The sequence below is a fragment of the Callospermophilus lateralis genome, chromosome 13 (genome assembly GCF_048772815.1).
Source record: "Callospermophilus lateralis isolate mCalLat2 chromosome 13, mCalLat2.hap1, whole genome shotgun sequence".
NCBI lineage: Eukaryota > Metazoa > Chordata > Mammalia > Rodentia > Sciuridae > Callospermophilus > Callospermophilus lateralis.
In genome coordinates this window covers 105,763,364-105,768,773 of record NC_135317.1, presented here as the reverse complement: position 1 = coordinate 105,768,773, position 5,410 = coordinate 105,763,364, and positions in this window count along the sequence as shown.

The window sequence follows — 5,410 nt, the reverse complement described above, 5'->3', positions numbered from 1 at the left end:
TGGGTCCTTGTGGAGGGGGCCCGCTTGCTCCAGGGGAGGGCTCTGAGTGTCACCAGCAGGGCTCTCTCCACCCAGGCTCACATCCTCCTCCCTCCTCCCTCCCCTTCCTCCTCTTCTTCTCTCACCTCTTCCCCCACCCCTTTCCTTAGCTGGCCTCTGCCCCTCTCCCTGGGAACAGTGAGGTGTTGTGGTTGGATTCTCCTTCCTCTCCCACTTCCACCTTCCTCCTCTTTCCCTGTCCTGTGCTTCCTTCCTTCCCTTCTGCTGCCCCCCTTTATTGTTCTCATGCTGTTGTCTTCTTCCTCCTCCTTCTCCACCTCCTCTTCCTCCTCCTCCTCCTCTTCTCTCCTCTTCTTCCTCCTCCTCCTCCTCCTCTTCTCTCCTCTCCCTCCTCCTCCTCCTTCCTCTCTCTCCTTATTAAAGCTAGACTAACTCCTGGCTACCTGTTGTAGGTGACCCTGGTAATATCACAGTTCAAACTTCTATTTCAGACCATTTTTTTAATTTACATATGACAGCAGAGTGCATTACAATTCATATTACACATATAGAGCACAGTTGTTCACATCTCTGGTTGTACATAAAGTATATTCACACCAATTCATGTCTTCATACATGTGCTTTGGATACTGATGTCCATCTCATTCCACCATAATTTCTAACCCCATTCCCTCTTCATTCCTCTCCCACCCCTCTGCCCTATCTAGAGTTTGTCTATTCCTCTCTTGTTCAGACTCCCTACCCCACTATGAATCAGCCCCTTTATATCACAGAGAACATTTGGCAATGGTTTTTAGGGATTGGCTAACTTCACTTTATTTCAAACTTATTATTTAAATTTCATAATTTATATAATAAATAAATTAATGTATTAATCTATTTGTTTGTTTGTTTGTTTCAAACAAATATAAGGTGTCTGTCACACTTCAATAAGAGCTACCTGGCTCACTTGACAAAACCCAGTTCCTTCTCCTCCTTTCCTTGCTCGCCACCTAGTGGAGGAGCTTGTGAATGGCACCCCCTGAAGTGAATCCCTGAAGGTCAGGGGTTTAGGCTTTCTGCCCTGGGAAGGTTTGGGATCCACACGTTTCTAAACTATAAAGTGCATTTTATTTGTTTGATTTTATGAAGTATAAAGCTTATTTCACTTCTGAACTAGAAAGTGTATCTTGTTTGATTTTATTATTTGTTTGTTATTCTATTTGGTAGACATTTCTATTTTCTTAAAGCCATACACAAATGCAGATTTCTCTGAAGAAAGCCAATTTGTGTCTTCTGGCACCCAGACAAGTTGGTTCAGGCCTCAGAAATGCATGAATTCCCAGAGATTTCCTTCAGTTCAGGCTTTGTCAGGCAGAACGACCTAGATCCCTACCAAATTTTTCAGGGGAAAGATGTCTTGGAGAGGGAGGTGATTATTTAGTCAACACCGTCAAACACATGCAGCTGATTTACTTTTCTGTACATTTTAAATTCTCTCTGTATATCGACTTAGATTCCTAGCTACTTGGACCACATCAACCTAGCCCCTCACTGAGTCCATCCAGAGCTGTGGCTTTTGAATCTCAGCAAAGTTATTTTTTATGTGTTCATTTGAATCATGTGGATTGATCTTGTGTTTGTCAAACACATTTTTCCTGAGAACACAGTGAGAGACGTGGGGTAGAGTTAGAGCGTGTACGTGACACCATGGGATGTTATTCTGCCTCTCAAGGAACGCAGTCCTGGCACTGGTGTAACAGGAACCAGAGCTGAAACCATGCTAAGTGAGAGAAGCCAGGCCGGGAGGCCGCACGCTGGACGAGTCCATTCTGTGGGACATCCAGACCAGGAGGAGCCACAGAGCAGGAGCTGGCCTGCAGGCCCACGTGCTGAGGGAGCAGGTGACAGGGCTTTTCATGGAAGTGCTTTGGAACTAGGACAGGGGCTGGTGGCACAGGGCTGTGGAGGTGCTGGACTGTCCCCCTCATCACAGCTGCGTTTCATCACACAAACTTCAGCTCAACGTGGAAAACAAGCCAAGTGTGCCCTGAGCTTGGAGAGAGGAGCTGGGGCAGCAGAGCCACAGGCACCTGTCAGCAGCCACTTGAAGGCGGCAGGAGAAGGGGCTTACTGGGCTGTGCCACCAGGTGGGGCTAGTGGCATGACAACCCACCACTCCCTGAGGGAGGAGCCACTGCTGGAAGGCCAGTGACCCCCTGAGGGTGGAGGGAAGAGCCTCTGGGGGCCACTGAGAGCAGCATCCTAGGACCACAGAAGAGCCATCGCCCTGGCTTTCCCAGCCTGCCCCCCAGAGGCCTCTGCTCGCTCGCTCCCCGCCCAGCAAGGAGCTCCCACTGCAGTCCCCTCAGGTTGCCCTCCAGGCCACCGTGGGACCCCTCCACAGATGCCTCCCCTCCACAGCCCTATCCAAACACCTCCACACGGCTCAGAGCTGCTCTCCCTGCACCTGGGGCCAAGCCACCTCCCGGACGGTTCACCACACCCCTGTCTCCACACAGCCTCGAGGTCCTTCCCAGGTGCTCCCCTGCTGCCCCTGGAACTCCTGCTTCACAGTGGGCAAGCTCACCCCTATGCTGCAGTTCTCCCAAACCTCCTCTACCTTCCTCCATAGCAACCGCTGCCTCCTGGGTCCTGTCTCCCCTGCAGATCTCTCAGGACAGTGACATTTTCTCCACACTCTGCAGGATGGGCCTCCTGCTTTCTGATGGGGCCCTTTTACACATCTTTGTTCCCCACCACACTGGAAAGAAAAGGAAGCAGCAATCGAATAACCCAGGATCTCTGAAGCGCACGGCACCAGGATGCGCCTTTTGTCACTGTCCTCATGGTGGTGACCCCAACTCCTCATGCACTGGTGGCTTTGGCACCTGGCTCCTGGTCCTCCTGTCCCTGGAAGCACCTCCCACAGCCATTTGTACTGCACCATGCACTGAACACCTGTCCCACAGCAGGATCCTCACTCTCTAAGTCAAGGTCAGCCGCTCCTCCCTGAGCTCAGCCTCCACCTGGACACCTCAGGAGACTTCAGCATCTCTAAAGTCACATGATCAAGACGTCCTCCCATCACCTCTGTCCCTGTTCCTGCTGGCTTGTTGCTCAGTATCTCACTGTGATGCCTTTATTCCTACCTCTTTGACCCCCAGCTGTTAACTCACCCCCGACTCCTTTTTACTTCACAGTGGGACTCATTCTTAGTTTTTATATTTTAATCACAAATATTAATTGTACACATTAATGTGGTTCAGTGTGATATTTCTGTACCTGCCATATAGTGTTCATTGATCAAATTCAACCTCCCTTTGTCCACATCCTTCACACCCTTCTCAATCTCTGATAATCATTTTCTTCTTTCAGGTCAAATTTTTTAGCCTTCAAAGGAGAGGAAAACACATATCTGGCTTATTTCACTTTGCACAATATCCTCCAGTTCCATGCATTTTGCTGCAAATGACAAGAACCTATTCATCTTTATGACCAAACAACACTTCATTGTGATTAGACACCACATTTTTCCCTACTCATGGGCTGAAGGTCACCACAGCATACTCAGGTATGCATGGGTCTCTTTGCTGTGCTCATTTCATTTCCTCTGACCAAGGTAAATGACCTTTTGCTGTATCAAGGAATTTAATTTGATTCTTTCCTTGAGAAGTCTACATCTATGTTCATCAGGAAGATTGGTCTATAGTTTTCTATTTCGGCTATGTCTTCACTGGTTTGGGTGACAGGGTAAAACAAGACTTATAGGATGTTTGAAGGGGTTTCTTCCCTTTCAATTTTATGGAACTTTATGAGAAGAATTGACCTAAGCTCTTTTGTAAACTTTGGTAACATTCAGTCATCTGGTTTGGGTTCTTGTTTGTTGAGAGATTCAATCTAATTACTTGTTACTGGTTTGTTAATTTTTTTAATAACCTCATGATCCAATTTTGGCAGGTCATAAGTGTCCATAAATGTGTCCATTTCTTCTAGGTTTCCCAACGTATTAGTATATAATTTTTCAAAATAATTCCTAATGATCCATTCTTGGTATAAGTTGTCGTATCTCCCTTTTATTTAATTAGTTATTCTAATTCATTATGCATAACAACACAATGCAATTCATTTCATATTACACACATAGAGCATTTTTCAAGTCATTGATTGTATGCAAAGTATTTTCACACCATTCATGTCTTATACATGTACTTAGGGTAGTGATGTCTCACTCGTTCCACCATCATTCCTACCCCCTTGCCCTCTTCTTTCCCCTCCCTCCCCTTTGCCCTATCTAAAGTTCCTCCACTACTCCCAAGTTCCCGGCCCCATCCCCATCACCATTATGAGTCAGCATCTTCATATCAAAGAAAACATTCAGCGTTTGTTTTTTTTTGGAATTGACTAATTTCACTTAGCAGTATATTCTCCAACTTCATCCATTTACCTGCAAATGCCATGATTTTATTCTCTTTTAATGCTGAGTAATGTTCCCCTATGTATATATACCAAGGTTTCCCTATGCATTCATCTACTGAAGGGCCTCTGTGTTGGCTCCACAGTTTAGCTATTGTGAATTGTGCTGCTATAAACATTGATGTGGCTGTGTCCCTGTAGTATGCTGATTTTTAACTCCTTTGGGTATAAACTGAAGAATGGGATAGCTGGGTCAAATGGTGGTTCCATTCCCAGTTTTCCAAGGAATCTCCACACTGTTTTCCAGATTGGCTGCACCAATTTGCAGTCCTACCAGCAGTGTATGAGTGTGCCTTTTTCCCCCACATCCTCACCAACACTTAACTGTTGTTTGTATTCTTGACTGGAGTGAGATGAAATCTTAGAGTAATTTAGATTGGCATTTCTCTAATTGCTAGAGATGTTGAACGTTTTTTCATATATTTGTTGATGGATTGTATATCTTCTTCTGAGAAGTGTCTGTTCAGTTCCTTGGCTCATTTATTGATTGGTTTATTTGTTTGTTTTTGTTGTTGTTGTTTGTTTGTTTTTTGGTGTTAAGGTTTTTGAGTGCTTTATATATCCTAGAGATTAGTGCTCTATCTGATGTGCTTGTGGTAAAGATTTGCTCCCATTCTGTAGGCTCTCTATTCACCTCACTGATTGTTTGTTTTGCTGAGAAGAAGTTTTTTAGTTTGAATCCAACTCATTTATTGATTCTTGGTTTTAATGCTTGTATTACAGGAGTTTTATTAAGAAAGTTGGGGTCTAATTCGACATGATGGAGATTTGGGCCTACTTTTTCTTCCATTAGGAGCAAGGTCTCTGGTTTAATTCCTAGGTCCTTGATCCACTTTGAATTGAATATTGTTCATGATGAGAGAAAGAAGTTTAATTTCATTTTGTTGTCATGTCTCCCTTTTAAAAATCTAATTTCATTTATTTGTGTCTTTTTTCTTTTTCTTGGATAGTCTAG